The sequence below is a fragment of the Danio aesculapii genome, chromosome 8 (assembly GCF_903798145.1).
Source record: "Danio aesculapii chromosome 8, fDanAes4.1, whole genome shotgun sequence".
Lineage (NCBI taxonomy): Eukaryota > Metazoa > Chordata > Actinopteri > Cypriniformes > Danionidae > Danio > Danio aesculapii.
The window spans coordinates 9,163,812-9,189,565 of NC_079442.1; the positions used below are offsets into that span (position 1 = coordinate 9,163,812).

At 33.7% G+C, this 25,754-nt stretch overlaps 1 protein-coding gene across 4 annotated transcripts in view; it reads left to right on the forward strand.

Moving 5' to 3' along the window:
- iqsec2b (IQ motif and Sec7 domain ArfGEF 2b) overlaps positions 1–25,754 on the forward strand; it is a 166,390-nt gene that overhangs the window by 93,471 nt on the left and 47,165 nt on the right. The window contains exon 1 of one of the 4 annotated variants that reach the window (XM_056463130.1): positions 22,625–22,693. The exons of the other annotated variants lie outside the window; for them this stretch is intronic. The gene's annotated coding sequence lies outside the window, so the exon portion shown is untranslated. Of the gene's footprint in view, positions 1–22,624; positions 22,694–25,754 lie in introns of those variants that run through there. 4 annotated transcript variants of the gene reach the window in all.

Here is a 25,754-nt window from a genome sequence, read left to right on the forward strand (position 1 = left end):
TCTGACATTATATAATGAGTGGCATAAAATGGTCTTAAAATGAGAATTATATAATTTATCGCAGGGGTCTCAAACTCAAATTAGTGGGGGGCCATTTCAGTGTCTGAGAATAAATAGCAGGGCTGGTGGCAGTTCTAGTTCAAATGGCACCCCCCTCCAAAAAAGAAAAAAAAAAACTAGAACCACATTGAAATTATGTGGTTGACTTTTTATTACTCCCATTGAAACACATGTAATTGTCTCAAACAAACAATTTAGACAGCACACAAACAACCTGAAATATTACAATTTCATTACATTTAGACCTTTCTTGCCCTTTTTGCTACAAATTCATCAATTACATTATCATATAGCCCATTAAAGTAACCCAAGCCAATAGTATCTGGATGCAGCCTTTATGACGCAAGCTGAGATTACAATGCTCAGAGATGCAATGACAGACACAATGCAGTCAATGGAGCTAGTGACATCACTGTGACGGTAGGGTTAGGGGTGGGGTTAGGTGAGTCCATTATAAAGCATCGGATCCAGCTCAGATCGCATCTGTACCGAGTCTGCGATTAGCATTCCTCTCAACCCAGGGGTGTTGCTAGGCATAATAATAAACACAATATATCGTACAACAAAAAAATAGACATCGTGACTGGTCTGGTTGTGACCACAGCAATGCACCAAATTAGCAGCCATTCACAAAGAACACATCATTGTGTCTGAAACTGCGAGATGCAGTGCATAGTAGTTCCGCTATGTTGCCAACTTGCTACTCAGACACTCACAACACTAGTCCTGCCTAAAAGTTTTTCTGATTGGTCAATTAGCGCTGCTGCAGGCAAAAGTTGAAGCTATTTTATCTTAACACGCCATCTAAAAAAAAACACAGTGCTCATGTCCAAGGTGCAGCAAGAGACGCACATCCCTCAATCGTGTTTACATAGAAAAAAATGGAAATATAAGATTCTCTCATCTTGAGCTGACATGAGTTCTTTCTTTATACACGTGCACAAGATTGAACATTTGTTGTTTGCTGCACCTGCTGTTATGGATGACATTTGCTGGCATTTTCATTAAAGGAGATTTCAGTTTGGAAGCTTATACACAATTACTGCTTTTCTGTTGTTTTAGGAGAGGGTTGGGCTCAATCTTTAAAAGTTTAATATGCATTCGCCTAATTACAACATTTATGTATTTATTTATTTTTTATTTTGTACATTGTCATCACAAGTAGCTTTTCAGTTCTGTAGCTTCTGCTTGTTCAAAATAAACAAGCAAGCATTGGGGATTTGTTGCTATTTCCTGTTGTACCGAATCAAACATGTACCTTTTCCTTTTCTTACTTTTTCCACTATGAAACCTCCATAACAACAATGTTGTAAGAGTTAAAATCCTGACAGCTAGCTTGACAACCACACATTTCAGAACTAATGTCGGAGTAGTCAATTATGAATTGTGAATTAAGCACATTTTCTTTCCTAAACACTTAAAAGTAACTCAACACTACAACAAACTAATTCAAAATATTTCAATTAACATTCAAATGACAGATAGAACCGGTTAGATTAGAAGACAATCTGGGGGTAGAACACAGGACCCTTAGAGCTAACTATAGTGTCTGCAGGTCAGAGAAAAGGACAATCAGAACCAGATAGAACAGCTTGGGACTAGAACATCAGCCTACTGTCATACTCTACAACTCCCACTCTTTTGTGTTTTCCCTGGATTCTTCTGAGAAATTGTGCATGTGCCCTTGTCTTGCTGCCAACCCGATTTTCCCAAATAGGACATGTTCCTGTATTAACATCAACAAACAGCCAATCAGAATTAAGGGATATGTTTAATTTTTATGTTAAATTTAGGCTTACGGTTAGGTTTATGCACTTCTACATAATTGTTATCCAACTACTAGTCCCCTCTGATTTTAGGAATAATTTGCAGTTATGGTTGGGTTTAGGGGTAGAGAATAGGTTTACATTTTCCAACAAAAATGATGTTCCAGGATCACAAAGTCATGATGTGCGTATCTCGCCATCCTCAACTTTCTTAACCATGCCTGTCTTCACACGTTTTCATTTGGATTGTGTTCTGGGGCACATTTGAGAAGCGGTAGGATTTCATGAGGCGATACATATCCAGGTGGGTTGGAAACACATGGCACATCCATGTAGACCATGCGGAGTGAATGGATTAGCATCAGTGAGTGAATCTGCAGGTGGATCATCTAGAGGGGGTGGACCATCCAAATCTTCTGCAGTGGCAGGCTGGAAAATGTCTTGGTTATATGGAAAATCCCAGAGGTGTGATGCTGCGTGGTGTCACAGCTGACATAAAGGCCTCATTTAAATTTAACTTTAACATGTCTTACTTTACCCCACTGCCACATTTTCTGCCACATTAAGATCTTTCTTAGCAATTCAGGCTAATCTTCAGCTAGCATCATCACATGGTTTTATATTTTGATAGTTCATCAAGTTTTTCCACTTGATTCAATTTGATTTTAAACACTAAATCAAACAGTTGTTTAAGTTGACTGCAAAAAAATTACTTTTACATGCCAAAAACAATATTTTTGTGTCATGAATCATCAATTCCTGTCCTTTATGGTCAAGGGGAAATGGAAGGGGCTTGAAAACTATAAAGTGGTATATAAAATGCATTGCCTAGAAACAGAGAGTGTCAGATTATACGATGTGTCACATTACCCCATTTATTGGGACCAAACTGTTTTTATTTATTCAAATCTAGCCAGCACATTTTACACCTTTAAAGGAAACGTTGAACAAATGTTGTACCTTGTTGTTGTTGCCATGGTGAAATGAAAGGGTTTGGCTCAGCATGCTTGACTGCTGTGGCATTACCAAAGCTAAATGCTAACGTGCTACAGATGGAGTGACTCACGCAGCACAGCTGGTTTATTGAAGTGTGTGTGTGAGTGAAGACTCCACTGATTCTTCATTCTTCCTCAGAGATCCAGCGGTAAGTGACTGGAAATCCTTCCAAGCAGAACATGTGAGTGGCCATTTGCAGTGGAAGCAGGCAGGAGTGCTTATATGCTGCATGTGGAGCGCTATTGAATGTCAGCTGAATAGCAAATATCATGAGCGCATACAGTATGAAAGGGACCTAATAAAAGAGTCATGGAGGGAAAATACCAAACGCATAATGAGCAGACTTGCACAATATGAAGATTTCAGTCACTGTATTGGTTTATGTAAGCCGCTGGGATGCTGGGAGTCTTCAGCTGCACGTTCAGGGAATCGAGTGCTCATTCTACACCTCTCTCTCTCTCGCTCTATTTCTCATTCACACATCCTACAATGCTGCTTTTTTACATTCCAGAAGCACAACCATTATTGCAATGACTATTGAACGGCTTCCCTAATCTAGACTAATATTCATGTTCAAAGTGCACTCAGAAATGTTTTAATATTTATTTTTATAAGTAAATAGTAAGTTTAAAATAATAATAATAATCTGAATATTCTCGTAACATTCAAAATTATATTTAAATGAAAATAAAATCTTGGTAAGCGAAAGACGAGAGCAAATACTTAAAGGTAATGTTACATTTTATAATTTCGCTAACTTTCTGAAACAAGTGGCATTACAGTTTTAAAAACTTTAATGATCAATGTATAAACAACATTTCCGATAACATTTTGAGAATGTTTTTAAAGACAAGCTAACTCTGAATGGAAAGAATCTAGCCACAACGTTGACCAAAGTTCTGAGAATGTTCACTGGCAGTTGGCAGGAATCGACTAAATTAAGAAAAAAATTTTTTTGCATAATATATTGGTAGCATATTATGAACTTATATTTCTAATATATAAATATAATATTTATATTTGGGCTGTGCGATTTAGCAAAAATATCTAATTGCTATTTTTTTTTTGACAGATTTGTGATTTAATTTTGTAGTCAAGTTTTCTACTCAAATTAAGGAGATGTAGCTTATTATACGAACAAAAAATAATTATTTAAAAAATACAGAACACCCAGCAAACTAATATGGCTGATAAGAACCTTTCTGTAGCTTATATCGTCTAAAACAAAATAATTTTCATAGATGCTACACAAAATATTATGACATTAAAGGTATAGCTGTGGTACTCCAAAATGGCTAAAATAGATGCGAGACGGAAGTGTATATCTCCTGTCATGCATCTCTGCATGAGTTTTTAAAATCCCTCTAAGGTCACTGCATTTAAAGGCACCGTGTCTTTAGCGAGGTAGTGTGTTATGGCATTAGTTATCTCCTGGGTAGGGTTGCACCGGCTGTAAGTTTTTCTTAAACTAAAAGTCTACGGCTTTTTAACTACTAGCTAGGTTGTAACTAAATTTGTTAACATGTTCTTAAAGCAAACCATAGGTAGTAGGTCGTAACCTTTCTGTAAAGTCATGCGTAGTCGCATTGAATGACATAATATCCAATAAGAAGCATTTAAATCGTTAAACTGCTTTAAAATTCCGCAACTAATGCATCTCTATATAACTGTCCTATAAAAATAAAATGACAGATGTTATTTTTTAGAGTAAATTACATTATAGTCAGTCACTACAGACGATGCACATACCTGCATTGCAAGTCGTGAAAGCAAGCAAAATACACACATAAAGTTAACAAAACATTAAACTTAATTGTGACTTTGAAACTTAATTGTGACTTTTGAAAATATTTCCATATTACCAATGTTCTGCTTTTCTTTGATATTAATTCATCTAATAATGCTTCTGAAGTGGCAGATGCCATCATCCCACTTGTCCGCGCTTTCCTGTTTGTGTTTTTTTGTGTGTGGGTGTTCTGCATAGTTCGGTTGCGCAATTCTGATTGGGCAGAATTAAAGTGTGCTCACTCAATTGGCTAGTAAGACTGTCACACACAGACGCCACACACGCATTTGCTCTGGCCGGGGGAAATAAAATAATACATATTTCATATCGCAGCCTTGGGATTAGCTAGTCGCAACGTTTCAAATCGCGATTTGGATTCGATTTATCGCACAGCCCTAATTTATATATTTATATTTTAAGCATATTAATATTTATATCAATATTTGTATATTTATTTGTTTATTAACATGAATTATTAAATATGTAATAGTCAAATTAATATTAAAATTAGTGCATACATTATGTTCATTATATTTTTATGTATGCCCCGTGTGCGAATTATACATTGACGCTCTTCTTGGGGTCAACTATTCGGTAATGTTAGTTTGTGTAATACATGCTTTATCAAATGTATGTATTTATTTCAATGACGTCTAATTTATTAATAAAAGTATTTAAGTTAGTGTTTTTGTGGGCTATCTAGTGATTCTGACCTGATTATCTATTTTGGCTTACTTTAGGTCAAACTATACAAATAATGTGTCTAATTTGACTTTACTTTTAGGCAATATGTAGAAATAAGAAGTCTTGTGAACTCATCCGGTGTCTAACAGTGCTCTAAATATGCCAGTTTCAGACTGTTGAATGACTTTTTTCTCACATAGACTAATTGGCGTGATTATGCATTCAGAATGGTATGAACCGTTAAAGGGGTGGTCAAATGGATATCTATTATTTTACTTATTAAAATTATTATTTAAAATACAGATCTAAGTTAACTTATCCTCAGATTCAAAGAGTTGACCACCCCATGCATCTTGTTCTGACAGTCTTCAAAGGGGATCAAGCCTTAATTAGGGAGGTCAATCCCCCCAAATCCCCCTGTAATTCGCACCCTGGTTATGCCACAGTTCAACAGTCATTTCAGCTTTATCATTAAACACAATGATAATTTTATAAAACGGTCAAATCTTTTATCTGTACAGATCATCTAAAATTTTCTGATTTTTATTTCAACAAAAAATATGGATTTTGCATATTGCGGCTCTTGATATGGGAGTATTAGTTCAGGACAACTTTTCTCCATAATCACAAATGAAAACATTACTGAGTGTGCCTTTAATATTCATGTGAATAATGGGTTTTTTTAATGTGCATTCCATTTTGCCTGTGTAAGTGTATGTGCTGCTAACACCCATTTTTGAGTTGATCTCATAATTATTAACATTTTATGGTAACGTTTTAGATACATTTTACAAAAGTATAGTGAATTTACGATGTGTGTGCCTGTAAGTGTACCTAAAAAGAAGGTATGTGTGGATATAAGAAAACAAATTGTAATATTTGGATGATGTTTTTTTATATAGGGCTACCATGAGGTACATATTCTGTTATTAAATAATCATTATGGAAACAACAAAGCTGGTTGATGTGATTAGTTTCTGTTAATTTATGACTCAAGTTTATAATAAAAAAAAATCTGAAATATTCCTTTAGGTCAGGTTCACCCAAACTCAGTCCTGGAAGGCTGGTGTCCTTCAAAGTTTAGTTCCAAAATCAATCAGACACACTTGGACTAGCTAATCAAGCTCTATAGGCTTTCAAGAAACATCTGTGCAGGTGCGTTGAGGCAAGTTGAAGCTAAAATCTGCAGGACACAGAGTTTGAGCACCCCTGTTTTAGAATAAATATGTACCAAACATTACATTTTGTTCCATTATACTTAACCATTACAGAAATGTACACTGTAAATTCACTATTCTGTATTTGCCTGGTTATTTACGGATTGTATTCTAAAGCGTTACCAACTTTATTAATTACAATCCCATTACAGTGTCTGATCAGCTCTCTAACTTTTCTCTGTATGGTATGAACTGCTTTTGCTTGTTATGCTTGTTTATTTCTGCTATCGTCTGCTTATCTGCTTCTTTCTCTGTCTGTCTCTGTCCCCTATATTTGCTCTCTATTCGTCTTTCCATCCCTGTCTGTGTGTCTCTCAGAGGTGTCAGACTACACTCATCCTCCAGCTGCTCCACACTCACTCATCTCTCCTCAGCCTCCACCTTCAGTCTCCATCCGCTTACTAAAAGCCACAGTCACCATCAGTTCTGCTGCCCTTCCAGACTGGGCAGACCCGAGCCAGTCTCCAGCAAGTGCTCAGAGCGGGCGAGGTAAGGGCCACAAAAGATACAAAATCCATTAGTTTGCTGTTTTGTAACCACGGCTTCCTTTAAAGAATCATTCACATTATTTTCTTTGAAAATAGGCTCCTTTTACAACTTCCCTAAATTTAATTAGTTTTTTTCAGCTTAGCTTTGCATTGATCATTGTATCAGATCAGACTATTAGACTACCATCTTAAATCTCCAAAGATTAGATTAGTTTTCTATTTAAAGCTGGTCTCTTCTGTAGTTACCTCTTGTATTAAGATCGACGAAAAAAAAAAGTTGCTATTTTCTAGGCAGATATGGCTATGAACTATACTTTCTATCTGGCATAATAATCAAAGAGCTTTGCTGCCGTACCATGGCTTCAGCAGGAGCAATGACATTACACAGTGCCTGAAAACATACCTGTCAACCCTCCCGTTTTTTCCCGGGATTCTCCCGTATTTTATAGTTCTATCCTGCTATCATCTTGCAAAAGTATTTTCCTGTATTTCACCCGTATTTTCAGTCTTTCTCTGAAGAGTGGCAAATAACATTAAAGGCTGAGCCTCCCTATACGCAACCCATACCGCCAAACCACCAGGGGCCGCCCCTTGCTCTTAAATGTGTTTTGTGCTTTCGCTTTGTTTAGGCATGAAAACACTTTGAAATAGGTATAAAAAGAGCGGGATTCCCTTTCCTTTTCATTACAGGTGCCGTCTCCCCTTCACATGCAATCCTAAAAACAGTCATATAGCGGTGCATGACCGTCAGCTGGTGCACTCGATAGTGATAAATAGATGCTGTTTCCCAAAAGGATTCTGTACACGTGATTTGAAGCGGAGTGAAAGTCTGGGTTTTGGGTGCTTGTTTGCACAGACATATACACATCATTATTAATAATAATATCTAAAGATGTCGATCTTGGTGTTTTTTTTTTAAACACAACTAATTTCATCCTAAATGAGCATAAAAAGTTAGGAAAGCAACTGAATGCTTTTATTATAACGTTAGATGTGTGCATTTTTAAAGTGACACATGTTATTTAATGTAATGAAAAGAAAAAAAAATCAAAATAATTAAGAGATTCATTCATTGCTCTTTAATCAGAATGTGTACCATGAAGAAATGGCTAAGGAGATTTGATAGCTTGATTCTATTTCATTATAATAGCTATTAATTTTAATAAGCTGAACTGTTTGCTAATGTATTTGCTGAAAATGTATACTATTTAATTTTTCTTTTGTACATAATAATAATAAAACATGTTACTGACAATTTAACTGTTTATTTACAATGAAACCGCTCCAAATGAACATATTTAGTAATTTAGGGGATTTTTAAGGGGGTGGAGGGAGGGTTTAGCTGGGGGGTGAATCCCTTATTATGGTGGGCATATTCCTTATTTTCACATCATAATGTTGACAGGTATGCTGAAAATACTTTCCTATTTTTGTTAAAATAAGGGCTAACCCTTTATCTCTAAATAATAAAATTAGTTGAAATAAAACACACCAAGATGTACATTTACAAGTTATTATGGCTGGTTTATACTTCGGCGTCAAATGATCGATGTGACCCACGGTGTAAGCCTTGTGCATAGTCGTGCATTTATACTTCTGCATGCTGTTGATGTTGCTCTGCAATAACACTTCTGAAACGTAAGCTGGCAGTGAGTTTTTTATGTTCCTCTGTGTCGAGTTTCTTCGGTGGTGTTTTATTTTTTTCTGAACACTACCTTAATGTACAAGTAGCTAAAACTCGCTCAATCTGAGGCAGGAACTGGCTAACGTGCCACAACTTTAATCATAAGGTAAACACAAAACAAAAGTTTCTATCTAGAGCTCCTTCACAGGACTCGACACTTGTAAACACTCGCTCCAACGGGTTTACACGGCTCTCACCCCCGCACACACTCATCACAGCTACCTAGCTGGCCAGTCACAGAGCTTGTGCTACATGTCGTTGCTATGTGTAGTTAATTATTTTGAGAGGTATGCGTCAGCATCAGCCACGACGAGGGCTATATCGACGCAGAAGTATAAATCAGCCTTTAGTTGGATAAATCTGTTTAAACACACACCTGAATCCCAAAGCGTCCACTTTTGCTTCTCTTCAAATCCCATGTACAAAAGCTTGTTGAGTAACAGCATGTTTGACAGTCATACAAGCAAGACTGATTACGCTGAATGATTCGAAGGTTGCATTGGAAGAGTGATGACGCGGTGCTTTATGGAAAGGAAGGGGATGCAAGCATTTATTGTTAACTTCAGGCGGAGCTACAGTGGCAACAACCCGGTTTTATTTTGATTTCAAAAAGCTTTCAAGCCAAAAGAAAAACAAAGAATTACATTTGAGAGCAAGGGGCGCGTCTTGGTAATTCGGCAGTACTATGTGTATAGAGCGGATCGGCTTAGTGTAGATGTTACTGACACCTATCATAGAAATATTAAGGCCTAATTCCAATTCTATTTTAGAATTAGATTTCTATAATTCTATTATTATATTTATATTTTTATTATTAATTCTATTCCCTTGGCCCTTGAAATGAGTGTGAAGGGCTTCAAATCTACCCTTAAGAAAGGGGACACCTCTACAACACCCAAACACATCATCATATGTCATTGCTATGTCATATGTCATTGAGTTCTTCACACGAGATCATCGATGGCGCCGGCTGTAGTTATTCCAGTTGCGTGGCTTACAGTTATTTTTTGGTATTTATCTTTAGGAAATCGCTAAAGACAACGATATACAGTAGATATTATTATATAGTATAGATAGTGAAATTTACCAACTTTTTTATAAAGTATGACTGTAAAACACGAACGCCACTATAAATGTATTAAATAAATACTTTGAGTAAAAAATACTTTGTGCATCTCTTTACTCACGTGTGCAGCCATGTTGCCATTGTAGCTGGTGTATTCTAGGAAATGTTCGTACTCCTTGGTTTCAAGTGTTGAAAAATCTTTTTTTAAGTTCCTGGAAAATCTCAGTTTTAAGTGCTATCTAGCCTTTCTCCTTCGCCCTACGCCCTCAAGCTCAAAAGAATTGGGACACGCCTACCCCTTCATGTGAACGTGCAAAATAAGGGGGAAGGGGAAGGGCTAAGTGGTAGAATTGGGATTGGACCAAAAAAATTGGAAAGAAATATGGGAAAATACTAAAACAGGAAAGGTAAAATATTGAAGAATCCTAGCGAAAAATATGGGAGGATTGACAGGTATAGACCCAAGCTAGGTAACTTTGTGACCACCTGCATGCACAGGGAGCATGTGCTGGTATCCATAATATTGCATTATCACTGCTAACGGTCTAATCTGATACAATGATCTATGCTAAGTTAGGCTAAAAATGCTCCCTCCCCAGACTTGGAAATCAGCTGAATGGATTAAAAAAATGGTCAAACTCAACTCTTTAACTTTAGTAGTGTTGTAAAAAGAGTCTATTTACAAGAAAAGTAGAGTTTTGCTTTAATGCCACTGTAGCCCGTTTCCACCCCCCTTAGATTCCTACATCACCCTGAAGAGCAGTTCACAATGACAGCCATTCGCAGTGACAAAGCGAACTAAAGTCATTTCAATCAAGAGTATAATTTCTAATTAGCTGTTGTAGCTATTATGAAAGAATGTCTTTGTGCAAAAGAGCAGCAACACACTGCAGAAGCTTCTTAGTGCAAAAAGTCATTCACCTCCTGTTACTGTAGTTTAATTGGTGATTAGCTATCACTTCCAATTTGCAAAAAAGGTCAACTGCACGTGCTCAGGACAGTGATGAGACCAGAATGTTTACAGTCAGTTGATTTAACTGCCTTTTCTAAAACTAAAGTACATTTCACATAACATGGGTCTTATAAATAACACACATAAATTAAAAATCATTTAAACCTGCATTATTGGTTTTTGGTAAAAAGGTAATTATGATACAAATATAAGATATACAAATAAAAAATAAAAATGTGATTTAACTTGAAATTGTGATGTGTTAAGCTTCATTTATAACAGGTAGTCTTGTGTCATGTTGTAGATCATTGATGTAATTATTAGCTGGTCATTAAACACTCCACATTTCTGATGTACTGATATTTCTGACATACATAAGGAACAGGGTGAAAACTAAACAGACAGAAACTAAGAAATCTTCACACAAAACATATCCAAGAACATCAAAACAAGTAATAGATAATCTTCCATTGCGGTAAATTAAATAATCTTTTTTATGTTTTGAAATAAGATTATTTTACTTAATGTTATTTTACTTTACTGTTCTACTGCATTGGCAGATTATTTAGTTTAGGCAAAAACTCCCTTAAATTTGATTAATTGTTAATGAAAAAAAGACATTATTTTTTTGCTTGTTTATAAAATGCTTCAAGATTTAAGAATTTATAGATATTTGAACAGAAAACAAGACAAAAAAATCTGCGAAAAGATGTTTACATTACTTTTATCTCTTTTGTGGAACCGTACTTTACTGGAATCAAACTAACACAAGTACAACATACAAGATGAGTAGAGTAAACTGACTACAGTAAGCATTTGATTATCATAGACACTGTTAAATTTTTGGTGCTATCTATTTGGTACTGTTATATAGAATAATATTTGTCAATAATATGTCCTTGTAAATATCAATGGTGTGAAAAGGAACAAATGTTGTTGGTGTAATACTGCACCATAGTGTTTATTTTACCTAGAAACTCCAGTCAAACATACTGTACACAGTAAAAAATGCTGGGTTCCACACAACTGATTTGTGTTGGGACAACATGAAGGAATTAAGTTAACTTATCAGTTTTTACAAAAGTAAGTTGATTCAACATTAAACAATTAAGTTGCCCCAAAACAAAACTCATTAATTGTTTTGTTTCAGCTCATTTTAAATAAGTAGTTTGAAGAAACAGCAAAGCTAACATAATTTTTTGAGTGTACACTGTAAAAAAAAATTGCAGGCTTCCACACAATTCCTTCATGTTGTCCCTACAAAAATCTAAGTTAACTAAATTGTTTTCACTAATTTAAGTGGATTGAACATGAAACTATTAAGTTGCACAAAAAATGCGAATGGAATTGTGCTGTTACAACTTCTTTTAAATAAGTTGTTTCAACAAGCAGTAAAAGTACTTTTTTGAGTGTATGTTGAAGTATGTGTTTGTGATTTACAAAAGTGTAAGCTGTAGCATCTATTACTGACGGGCTTGTCTTGACTTTGTCACAAGACAAAACAGAAGTCACAAAGCACATTTTAGGCCTTAACTCAGTTTTGCCCAAGTGTGATGTTACTGCACTTTGCCTTTAGAAGGCAGCAAGAGTGGATCACATTTATTTATTTACAGACCCTGTTCTTGATTTGGACGAGTCCAAACACAGCAGAACAGATATTGAGTCTTGGGTCTCCAATTTTTCTGTCATACACGTCTTCACTCAAGGCAAAGGCAAAGACAGAAAAGTTTTGCTGCAAATGCTGTCATTGTGAACACCTCTGTGATGCAACAAGTTTCCATGGTCATGTCAGTTTTATGTCTCCGATAAAAGTAAAAAAAAAAAAAAAACTGTCACAGATCACAGCCAGTCTGAACATATTCTAGTCCTAAATAATTAATGATTTCTATCTGCTGGACCAGTACTTCACACTTTAGCATTTTATAATAGCTGAAATGGTTATATATTTATGATTAAATATTGAATTGTCTTATTTTTATGATAGATAATCTACCAGTGGGGTAAGATGAATAATCTTGTTTTTACTTTGAGATAAGAGTTTTATCTTATATTAAGATATTTTACATACTCCATAGGCAGTTTTCACACTTTTGTTTTTCAGAAATGCATAACTAATAGCTAAAATAGACATATTTATAATAAAATATTGAGTTGTCTATTTTTTCTTTACGTAAAAAAATCAAATAAAAGCTTTATGTCAGTCTATAAATTCATGAAAACACACATTTGCATTAGTAAATGGATTGGTTTAGCCTATTCTTTTTAATGCTTTCAGTACAATCAGATTTTTTTTTTGCAATTTCGACAAACCCTAATCTTAGCCAGTTACATAACTTTATCTTAATGAGAAATCAGCACAATTTGGAACAATAGATGTACAAGACCAATGTCGCACAAAGCAGGAGTGCTGATGTATTAAACATCAGCAGGAATTCACAGATCAGCTATTACATTAGTATGTTTAAAATACACTATTTCACATCAGTACAGTACAGTTTTTAGTGCATTTTAAAACTTTAAAGTGAAAAAAATATCTTATGCTCATAACAAGGCTTATAATATAATATAATATAATATAATATAATATAATATAATATAATATAATATAATATAATATAATCACGGTGGCGCAGTGGGTAGCACGATCACCTCACAGCAAGAGGGTTGCTGGTTCGAGTCCCAGCTGGTTCAGTTGACATTTTTGTGTGGAGTTTGCATGTTCTCCCCATGTTGGCGTGGGTTTCCTCTGCGTGCTTCGGTTTCCCCCACAGTCCAAAGACATGCGGTATATGTGAATTGAATAAACTAAATTGGCCATAGTGCATGTGTATGAATGCAGGAGTGTATGGGCATTTCCAGGTGTTGGGTTGCGGCTGGAAGAGCATGCGCTGCGTAAAACAGATGCTGGATAAGTTGGTGATTCATTCCGCTTTGGTGACCCCTGATCAATAAAGGGACTAAGCCGAAAAGAGATGAATGAATGACTACAAACTATTTTTTTTTTTTTTGCAATTTCGACAAACCCTAATCTTAGCCAGTTACATAATTTTATCTTAATGAGAAATCAGCACAATTTGGAACAATACACGTACAAGAACAATGTCATACATGCAAGAGTGCTGATGTATTAAACATCAGCAGGAATTCACATATCAGCTATTACATTAGTATGTTTAAAATACACTATTTCACATCAGTACAATTTTAGTGCATTTTAAAACTTTTGAGAGTGAAAAAAATCTCTTATGCTCATATCAAGGCTTATAATTTAATATAATATAATATAATATAATATAAAATAATATATTGTAATCTAATGTAATGTAATGTAATGTAATTTAATTTAATTTAATTTAATTTAATTTAATTTAATTTAATATAATACAATATAATATAATATAATATAAAATGATATAATATAATATAATGTAATATAATGTAATTTAATTTAATTTAATATAATATAATATAATATAATGTAATGTAATGTAATGTAATGTAATTTAATTTAATATAATATAATATAATATAATATAATACAATATAATATAATATAATATAATATAATATAATATAATATAATATAATATAATATAATATAATATAATGTAATATAAATGCTAATTTGTTGTTCCAGCATCATCATTATTATTATTATTATTATTATTATTATTATTATTATTTTGGAGAAATCATGATACAGTGCATTTATTTCAGGATTCTTTCATGACAAGAAAGTTCATTTGACAAATAAAACCTATTGTACAAAGGTCTTCATAGTAGGCCTGCACGATTTGGAAAAATAATTGAATTGCAATTTATCTGATCAAAATTGTGATTTAAAATGCGATTTACAGTAATTTTATAAAATAGCTGCAGATTTGATGTGGTTGTTTTAACAGCACCAAAGAAAGACCAAGCAGAATCTAATATATATATATATATATATATATATATATATATATATATATATATATATATATATATATATATATATATATAAATTAATATAATCACACCTCGATTTTGAATTTAAAATGATTAATTGTGCAGGCCTACTTGACTGTTTTGATTAATTGAATGCATCCTGTCTGAACTGAAGTATTTAAATTGTACTGAGCCCAAATTTTAAGCTTCACAGTCTATATAAAATCAGGATGACATGGAAAAGATAAGATCATCACTTGTTGCTTCACCCCATCCCTCCTAATGATGCTAGTGCTCTCTAAATGGCATGTCTGGCATTTCCTAACACTCAACAACACCAGGCTTTCACCAAACGCACCACCCTGCCCTCACATTTTGACATTTGACCTGCCGCTTTGACTCATTCAAACTGTCGCTGTCACATTTGCACATTTTGTGGGTGCCGCCGTGTCCTTCCTCCTGCCCCTATTGTGAAGTGCTGAAAGAAGGACACTTGAGGGACTGCGGAGGAGGAAGTGATGGCTTTAGCGCAGAGAAGATGCCAGATGAAGCATGTCAGACAGACGTTTGAGCGAGTGAGAGGCAGCAATTAATGTCTTACACTTTGATGGAGGCCTGTTATATACAGTTCACCTTGTCCTCATCAGTTCCTAATTTATTTTATTTCTCTGCTCTGGTCCATCAGTGTCCCTCATTTGCTTCTCTTTACCTCTCAGAATCAAACATGGCTGGCTTAGTTTAAATTGGCCATGATTAAGAGAAAGAGTAGAAGGTGACGCAGACAAAGTGTGTGAACTATTTCTCAATCCTCTTTTCCTTAACTGTGCCATTTAAAGCCTCGTACGCAGAGAGCAGAAATAAAAGCAACCTCTTTACGTTTGAGTCTGTCAGTTTTCCTCACTTTCCTATTTTCCTCACTCTAATTCATCATGTTGCATTCTTTATTTGAATTTAGTCTCAATTTAGAAGTCATTTCAGATTTATATTTGAACTTATTTGACAGTAAGAAGTCAAGATTATTCTGTGTGTATTGCAAAAATATATGTTATTTGAACAGTTTCCATATTTTATGATTCACGAGTAGTGAATCTGAATTGCAGTACTGTTGTGGATTGCATTACGAGATGTTGATCTCTGCTCTGTTGACTTTTGGTGTTGAAAATTCAACTCTACTATTTAATTAAGTGACTTTTATTGACATTTTAGTTGTTTGAAATGATAATATAATGTTTAAGAAATAATATATAGAGAAATAAGTCTGTAAAATAACAGTTTATCACAAGGTTTTTTGTAGCATATACAACACCAACCCAGACAATACATCACTAAACTATTAAAATTGTTATTAAAATTAAAAAAATAAATAAAAATTCAAGGTTAAGGGTTCATACAGTGCACCCGGCGCAATAAGACACAAGATATGTTTGGTGTGATTTGCAAGTCACATGCTTTAAACTGATGTAACAGAGTTGACCAGAATGTAGGAACATAAATTAAATGGATTTTATATAACTGAAATTAAAAATAATATAGAAAACAGATGTTTTATGCAAATGTTTATTAAGTAGACTAAATGTTAGACTAGTAGAGTAAACACACACACAAAGATAAAAATTTGACTTATGTCATGATAATTAAAGCTGAATACAAAAGAGATGGAGAGAGTAAAACACATATGTGAGATCTTTAGTTAATATTTTCAAGACAAAATGTTACTAAATACACATACAAACATTATTTTTTAGATAACTTGATGTATTCTTTTTGCTTTTGAAAAATACATGATTTATTTTGGTGGATTTAAACCGTTTCATTAAACAATTACATTCATTAAAATAAGATTTTGCTCACTTAATGTCTTTAGGATTAGACAGAGTAAATGAAAATGACAAACTACAAAAATTCAACTAAATATATTTATCTTTTTTCAGCTTTATTAAAATTGAATTACATTTTTTTTTTAATTTAATTTATTTATTGTAATTTAATTTATTTTATTTCAATTTTATTTAAAATATTAATTTGGGTGTTCTAAGTTTTGGACTGTGATCTTAAGTTTTTTTTTTTAATTAGTTGCAGTTTTGGTGTTAGTACTGACTATAATGTATGCACAAATATATTATTGTAAAGCATTCTCTAGAGAATACTAATTAAAATAGAGTTCTGTGAGGGGTGGACTCATTTATGCTTACTTACCCTGCTTCTGGTCTTCCCAGGGGTGCATTTCCCAAACAACAATGTAACTCACTGCTTAATTATCATAGTATGATGCAGTGGTTAAACTATTAGCCATGACTGCTTTCCATTCCCATTGCATATCTGTCGTTTGAACCACATTGGCTAGTAACGCAAGTGCATTTCTGCTAATTAAAAGGTCTAAGATCAAAATATGTCTGATTAGTGCTGTAAATAATGAGCATGGAATCTAATTACTGTGCTGTTTCTTCTCTTATTGTGTTGTATTGTGATGGTTCCTTTATGTCACACCATGGTTTCGCAGTGGTACTAGAGCAAGTATTCACAAGCACATACTTCAAAAATGGTGCCTTCTCCTGACAAACTAAAATATGTTGGAGGGAATGTGTAAATGTATTGAATGAAATATAAAGCCTTCGCTGTTAAAAAAAATTCTGCAAAATAAAAGTTTTGCAATTACAATCTGTAAAATCTAAAAATTACGATTTTCCTTTTTGTGACGCATGTTTGTTTTTTATTTGGATTATTATTATTTATTTATGCTTTTGAATTTCATTACTGGACCTTCACCATTCTTCCGACAACTTTTGATGTTTAAAAGATTGTAAAAAGTACCTTATATTGACATTTTTAGTAGTTTAAATTCATATATTATCTGGGTTGGTGTTAAAATCGCAGTACTAAAATCTGGTAATAAACTGGCAGTACTTTTTCTGTTGTGGACTTAATTCATATATAATTCCTTATACAATATATTGGTTCAAACTACTAAAATGTCAATAAAAGTCAAATTGCAAATAATATTCAACATCAAAAGTCAACAAAGCAGAGATAAAGGTTCCACAATGCAATTCATAACCATAAAAAAACAGCATTAGCAGAGTTCTAGATTTTTGCATGTATTTTGTTGACCATGGAACTCCATTTCTGCCCAAAAATGTAATCCAAAGCATAAACTCTAGGCCCGTGCCTCAAATATGATTGGCTGACTGGATTGTTTATCCAGGAACATGTTGCACTTGTTAAAATCAGATTCTGCAGTTCCAGCCACACAAGTGTGGGATGATGTTTGCAAATATTCATTGCAACTACGGATTTGGGAAACAGATTTGTTTAAATATATTGGTAACAGTAGAACTTACAACCATAGTTGGCTAAAATGCTTTTGGGAAATGCAGTCCAGCATGGCAACAGCTCAACCAATAGAATGAGTTTGGAGTGAGACTAACCAATAGCAGAGTTTAGGATACCAGTTTGAAAACAGTCCTTGTTTTTGCAATTCTGTGGCAACGTATGCAAATTAGACACTTCAGTTTTAATTAAACGTACACATTAACGTTTTTAATTAGCATTTTAGTGTTTGTAAAATAGACATGACCTAAGGTGACAGCAAAAGTCACTCACATTAAATGTAATATGCTAGTTTCACTGTATAAGGTTTTATAGACTCGCAAAACATCAGGTAAATAGATGTTTATACTGTTTATCCTTAAGCAGAGAAAGTATTTATACATTGTCAAACTAGGTAAGAAGTTGTAGTTTTGTGGAGCTCCAACATACATGACTCAAAAAGCTAAGATTTAGCAACTAGTGGAATGTGTTGAGGCTGCCATCTAGCGGACATGTTTAAGCACAGCAATATATCAGAGCAGCACTTTGAATGTATCCTATCTTCATTTAATCATTTTCTGCTTGAAATAATTCAGCTCAGTTTTGTGTGTATTTTTTTATGTTTTCAATGTGCTTCCATCCCTCTTTTCTTAACTGTCACTGTATTTCTCTCTTTCAACTTTCATCATGTCCTTCATCATTAAAGTGAGGAGGAGGAGGAGGAGAAGGAGAGCGATTCTGTTCATCAGTTCTGTTGCACCGCCTCCGGGTGCAGTAGCCCCTCCTCTCGATAACCTGCAGCCAATCAGCATAAATGAAACTGTTTGACTGATGTGTTAGTATTGTGCGATAACCAAACACTTGAAACTTTTGGTACATTTTTTGTAAGTGCATGTTAAAGAAATATTGTCTGGAATAACTGCTGTTACATTTGTTTCTGTTAACTAACTGAAGCGTTGGAAGAATATTGATTACAGTCTCAAGTAACATTACAGGTTTGAGTTTGAAGAAACACTGCACAGAAATAAAGGGACTTTGTAGACGTTTAAGCTTGTGTAGTATTATACAGTGAAAAGATGTAGTTGACTTATTATCTAAAAGATCAGAACATTTGCTGGTTAATACTTTATTTCAGTATGCTTTGATTTTATCGGGCAGTTTATTTAGATCTTTTTTTGTTGTTGTAATTGAATAGTAACCCTAAATGTCACACTGCTTGTTGAAGTTATGTATGCTGTGTTAACCTATTGTTCATAATTCATGTTTACCCTTGTTTGTTTTGCCAGTAGGAGGCATACATTATAGTTGGATGTGGCACTATGAATAGACAAGATTATTACCAGGACACACTGATATTTTGACAGATAAATTCAGTTATTATTATTAACTAAGCTTTTTTTTTGTTGTTTGTTTGTTTTTTTTTGTACCTGAAAACTGAATTTTCATGTAAATGTAAAAGCAGTGCATGTTAAGAAAATTAAATGACAATTATATAAAATTATAATCGAGAAAAACATATGTGCAATTCATGGAACTGATATTCAGATTAAAACAACATATAACATCTTCAGCAATACATATGATAAAATGACACAATAATAGCCACATGAATACAGTATAGATCATTATAGTACTGTATCATTACAGGATCATTATAGTATGGGTTGGACTAGAACTGGCATAATTCTTTGTGAAATTGATTTAATAAAGGTGCTAGAAATATTCCCAGGAGATTTTGGTTTGTCTGATTTATCAGCTGTATGCATACGTTGAATTTGCCATTCCTCTACAAGTTCGCACTCTACAGGCTATAGAATGTTTTCATGAAGCATCATCACCAGTCGGCCATGATGGATTTTTAACCATACTTTCTTCATTCACAACATTGACAGTGCAACACTTAAACAGGTTACCTATCCAACAACACAGACATCAATACACTGTAAAACCCAAAAAGTTAAGGTAACTCAAACCATTTGAGGAAACCGATTGCAACAAACCATTTAAGTTCAAAAACTATTCCTAATGAGTACTGTTAGCTTAATCCATTTGATTACATGAAGCAATTTGAGCACAGTAAAAGCCAATAAATGAATAGAACTTAAACCAATTGAGGACTGTAAAACCCATTTAGTTAAGGCAAAACAAACTGTTCGAGGTCGCTACAAACCATTTGACTGTTGGGTTTTACAGTTTAGTTTACCCTATTGTCACAATGGAGAGCGAAACAATGCCACTGAACCAAATGAAACTGGCATGTTTTGTCAATTACTGCTGCTGAAAATGATCAATTGTCATATAAAAAAAATGCAGGGTTCCACCCAATTCCATCATGTTGTCTCAGCACAAACCGATCAAGTTAACTTAGTTGTTTTTACAAATTTAAGTGAATTTAACATAAAACAATTAAGTTTAAGTTGCGTTGTTCTATTGTAAACCAAAATATGTGGAAGCTGTTAAGTGTACTCAATAAAATTAATATTTATTATTAACTAATTAAACTGAAGTGAAAAAGAGAAAATCGGTGGTTATTGACTTCCACCACTTACATTCGGTGTCAGGAGAAAAATTAATTTAATGAGCTCCAGTTTTTGGAGCCTGTACAATAACATATATACACACACACACACACACACACGCACACGCACACGCACACGCACACACACACACACACACACACACACACACACACACACACACACACAAATACAGCTGAAGTCAGAATTATTACCCCCCCCCATTGAATTTTTTTTTTTTTCTTTTTTAAATATTTCCTAAATTATGTTTAACAGAGCAAGGAAATTTTCACAATATGTCTGATAATATTTTTTATTTCTGGAGAAAGTCTTATTTGTTTTACTTCGGCTAGAATAAAAGCAGTTTTTAAAATGTTTAAAAACCATTTTTAGAGGTCAAAATTATTAGCCCCTTTAAGCAATTTTTTTTGATAGTCTACAGAACAAATCATCGTTATACAATAATTGCCTAATTACCCTAACCTGCCTATATAGTTAACCTAATTAACCTAGTTAAGCCTTTAAATATCTCTTTAAGCTGTATAGATGTGTCTTGAAAAATATCTAGTCAAATATTATTTACTGTCATCATGGCAAAGATAAAATTAATCAGTTTTCAGAAATGAGTTATTAAAACTATTATGGTTAGGAATGTGTTGAAAAAAATCTTCTCTTCATTAAACAGAAATTGGGGAAAAAAATAAACAGGGGGGCTAATAATTCTGACTTCAACTATATATATATATATATATATATATATATATATATATATATATATATATATATATATATATATATATATATATATGCACAAAATTTAGCTGAATTTTAGGAGCTACATAATGTCATTGTGGCTGCTGCAGCCATAGTATGCCAGCAAAGTTTCTTGATTATTATCCGTTATTGTGAATATAGTGCTTGCCAATATCAGCCTAGAAAATAGCCACTTTTCATTTTCCGTCTGTTTTAAAATACGATAAGAGAAGATTCAAGCTTTAAATAGGAAAGTTATTGAAAGTTATCCATGGTTATTTTTGAGTAAGATGCTAATGGTTTCATCTCATTAAGTGATCTATGCTAAGCTAAGCTAAAAGTCCTCCTGCCAGACTGGAGATTCAATTCAATTCAATTCACCTTTATTTGTATAGCGCTTATACAATGTAGATTGTGTCAAAGCAGCTTCACATAAAAGGTCACAGTAAATAGGAACAGTGTAGTTCAGTTTGTAGTGTTTAAGTTCAGTTCAGTTTAGCTCAGTTCAGTGTGGTTTAATAATCACTACTGAGAGTCCAAATATTGAAGAGCAAATCCAACGATGCGCAGCTCTACAGATCCTGAACCATGCAAGCCAGTGGCGACAGCGGAGAGGGAAAAAAAACTTCACTAAAGGCGGAAGTGAAGAAAAAAAACCAGTTGAATGTTTTCAAAAATGGTAAAAATTAACCGTTTAATTCTAGAGGAATTGTAAAATGAGCATATTTTCAAAAACGTTGATCGTTCCTTTAACATTTAAAAAATGATGTCTGCTGTTTGTTCAATCTACATATTAAAAGAAGCCAAAACAACACAATTCCTGAGATGTTTTGAAGGGATGACTTAATTGTTTTATGTTTAATCCACTTTAATTTGTAAAAACTAATGCGTTACATTAATTTCTTCATGTTATCCAACACAAATTGATTGCATGGAACCCAGCATTCTTACAGTGACATGGATATGTAAAGAAACAGATACACAGAGTATATACTAAAAATTATATTGAAATGAAGCAACAAATGTTGTAAAGCATGAATAAATGTGATGACTGAAGACTCTCTGTTTTTCTCTCACACTCAAACAGTCATAAAATGTTGTCACGTCAATCTTTCACCAGCTTTGCAAATCTCCCTGCAGGTTCCTGAAGCACATAAACCTTGCCCCGCCCCCTTTCAGATGGCACACATGCTGTTCAGGAATGCATGTACAGCCAATGAAAGGAGCATTGCTTGTTTCCCCATCACACACTTCTCCCTCCCGTCACTGTTAATGTTTCAGCGCTAATCACCATATGTGCGTCAGGGCAAGCTATATTTATACACATTGTTTTTTCCTCCACTCAAGCCGTCAAAAAGCCTGTCAGAAATGTAGTCATTCAACTTTGCAGTATGTGTGCGTGTGTGTGAGAGAGCGAGTGCGCTTGTGTGAGGGTGCGGCGGGTGTCACATTGGATCAGTGTGAATGGCTGTCTCTCTCTACCAGCAACACGGTGAGTGTTTGTATGTTTTTTAATTACAATATTGTCCATCACACCAAAAATCTGTAGAGTACTGATTGGATTATAATGGACATGATGATTTAATGAGCTACTTTAGCACTGACAAATGTTTTCATGACTAAAGTTTCAATATTTAAGTTCACACACTAAATTTAAACAGAATAGATTGTTGTACAACATGTCAAACTTGATTCAGCATTTCTGGATTCTTGTTTACAAGTCTTACTGTGTCACAGAAGAGGAAATGCTTAGGTCACATTTGCACTTTGTTCTTTTAGTATTTATAGGAGCATTGTTTCCTGCAATATAACGTAGCTGATTTAAATGTGTTTATTTACTGTGTGAGCAGCAGCTGAAAAACAGACAAACACGTTCCAGGTATAGAGTTTAGAAAGTGAAGAGTGACAACTGCTTTTTGTGTGTTGTCAAGAGATGGCAGGAGCTCCATTGAGACCCTGAGCTGAGTGTGTGTGTTTACAACATGAGGAAGGGGTGTATATGAGATTTTGAGGATGGATGAGGAATAATCATCAGTTTGGGAGCTCTCTGACAGGATAGAGTGAATGCTGGATGAGAAAAGAGGTAAGCACTTTATTTCAAAGCCTCTGGTTAAATGGAATGCGGGATTGATCATATTGGGGAACTTGCGGCAGCTGTGTTCAGATGTGCTTTTATTTTATTTAGGAAGTCAAATAAATATGTAAGTGATTTTCTCACATTTTGACACAAACCGGCTTGAATTATTTGTATTTTATTATTGTATTTTATTAATTTATTATTTGTAACCAGCTTGTAGAGTAGAAGATTTTTTTGAAGAATTTTTTAAACAAGTTTTGTCAAGTGAAAGTCCAAAAAAATTAATTTATAAAATAAAATAAAATCAAAAATATATATAAATAATAATTTTATTTAAAATCGAGATATGTTGTAATAATATTAATATTAATAAAATGTATTCCTAATAATTATTTTAAAAAATGGCATGTTTAAGCTAATTTACTTGAGTTCAGAATTATTCTGTTTTATAATCCAACTATAAAATCATTATAAACATTGAACAATGTTTGAAGAGCTACCTCTAAATGCCTCTAAAAGTTCTCCTAAAATGAGCATTTTTCTCAGCCTCCTTTGTTTTAGTTCAAGTCTTTCGCTTTTAAGGCAATGAAAAGAACTTATTCATCACTATACAAGTAACATTTCTGAGCCTTCACACAAGCGTTCGAGAAAAATGCTAATTTTAGAAGACAATATTGAACGACATTTAAATATTTTTTATCTAAACTCTTAATTTAACCTGTTTACAATCCTGAATTTGAGTTGATTGAATATATCAGCTATAACTTATTTAAAAGTTCAGATGATTAATCAGTACACGCATACGTGATCATATTATACGGCAATATTATAAGTCTACATATCCTCTTAAATGTCATTTAAATAAACATTTAATATAATTTATTTGTGTGTTCAGATATAATCATTTCTTAATCAGTTAATTGAGGCTGCATAGTAATTTTTTTGTAATGAGTTTTACTGTTTAAATCCATTCTGAAGATTTCTCACAAAAAGAGAACATTGTTCACTGCAAAATTTTTTTAAAAAGCCTTATTACATGTCTTGTTTCTAGTCTAAATCTCTCTAAAAAAAAAAACTCTTTAATCAAGACACTTGCATACCTCTTTATGCTTGTTTTAATTTGGACATATGTTTTACTTTTCTAGAAGAATGCTTCTTAATGTAAGAATTTTTAAACATTTAGACTAGAAAACTCTAAGTAGAAAAATAAAAAAGTAAAAAACTTTAAGACTAAAACTCTAAGTAGAAATATATTTATAATTTTTTATTTGTCTGCAGCAACAGCCTAGTGCAGGGGTTCCCAAACCTTTCAGCTTGTGACCCCCAAAATAACAATTCCAGTGACTCACACAACAGTCCACACACACCAGTAGAAACTACTGTATATAAACAAGCTTAATGACAATAAAAAAACGTTCAACAGTCTAACAACCATATATTTTTATAGTTATTATTAATTTGTTTAATTTAATATTAAACTCACTTAATGATAAAGTTGGGCAATGTTTACAGCACATCTTGGATTAACTTTGGAGACCGCCACTTAGAGAACGTCCTCTATGTTCTGTCGTGGCCTTTGTTTTTAATGTACGTGAGTGCCATAAATAGTTTAATATAGTTTAACATAAATAGTTTAGCATTGTGCCGTAAAATCAATCTGCTGCAAGTAACACTATTGCTGTGTCATTAATGTAGCATAATCACCCCAGGCGTCGCAATCCAATGGAATAAGAATTGAAAGGCTGTTGGCTTTTTATTTGCATGTTTTTTTTTTAATGTAACTATTAAATACTATTTTTATTTTCTGTAGGTTATGGATAAAATATGGCCATTCTAATAGTTTAATAACATATATGACATATTTGGAAATCACCAAGCGACCCCCACTTTGAGATTTTTTTGCAGTCTTGTCTTTGCATACTATACAGTTTCCCAGTTTTTGTATATGCAATCTCTCTTTTAATGCTGTATATGATTTGCATAACAAATGTCTATAGATGTCTCTCTACCATATTCTATTTGTGTCTGCTGTATTCCAGATACAGTATTGCTTAAATCCTTTTCTTTTTAGAAGGATAACCATTTGATCACATTACAGTAACATCTTAATTCACTTCACTTCATTATACTTACTTTACTTCATATGTACTTCACTACGTTTTCAACAAATAAGTAATCATGATTTTTAAGACGCTCCATCTGGGCTGGCCTGTGGGAAAGGAAATAAATAGAGATCCTCATAATACTGTGATGTGTCTGGCATCAGTCAGTAATGAAAGCATTGGCTCGGCAGCTGAAACACTTCACTACGTTTACCCCCTTGGAGTTTCTGTTTGTGTGCCTGTTTGAAACAGCTTTTCACCCCCGTGGACAACTTGGATTAGCATATCTCTATAGCTCTGATTACATACTGGCTCAACTGAATCTGTGAAATCTGGGACTTAAAATGGACTCAAATTGATCCTCCTTTTAAGCC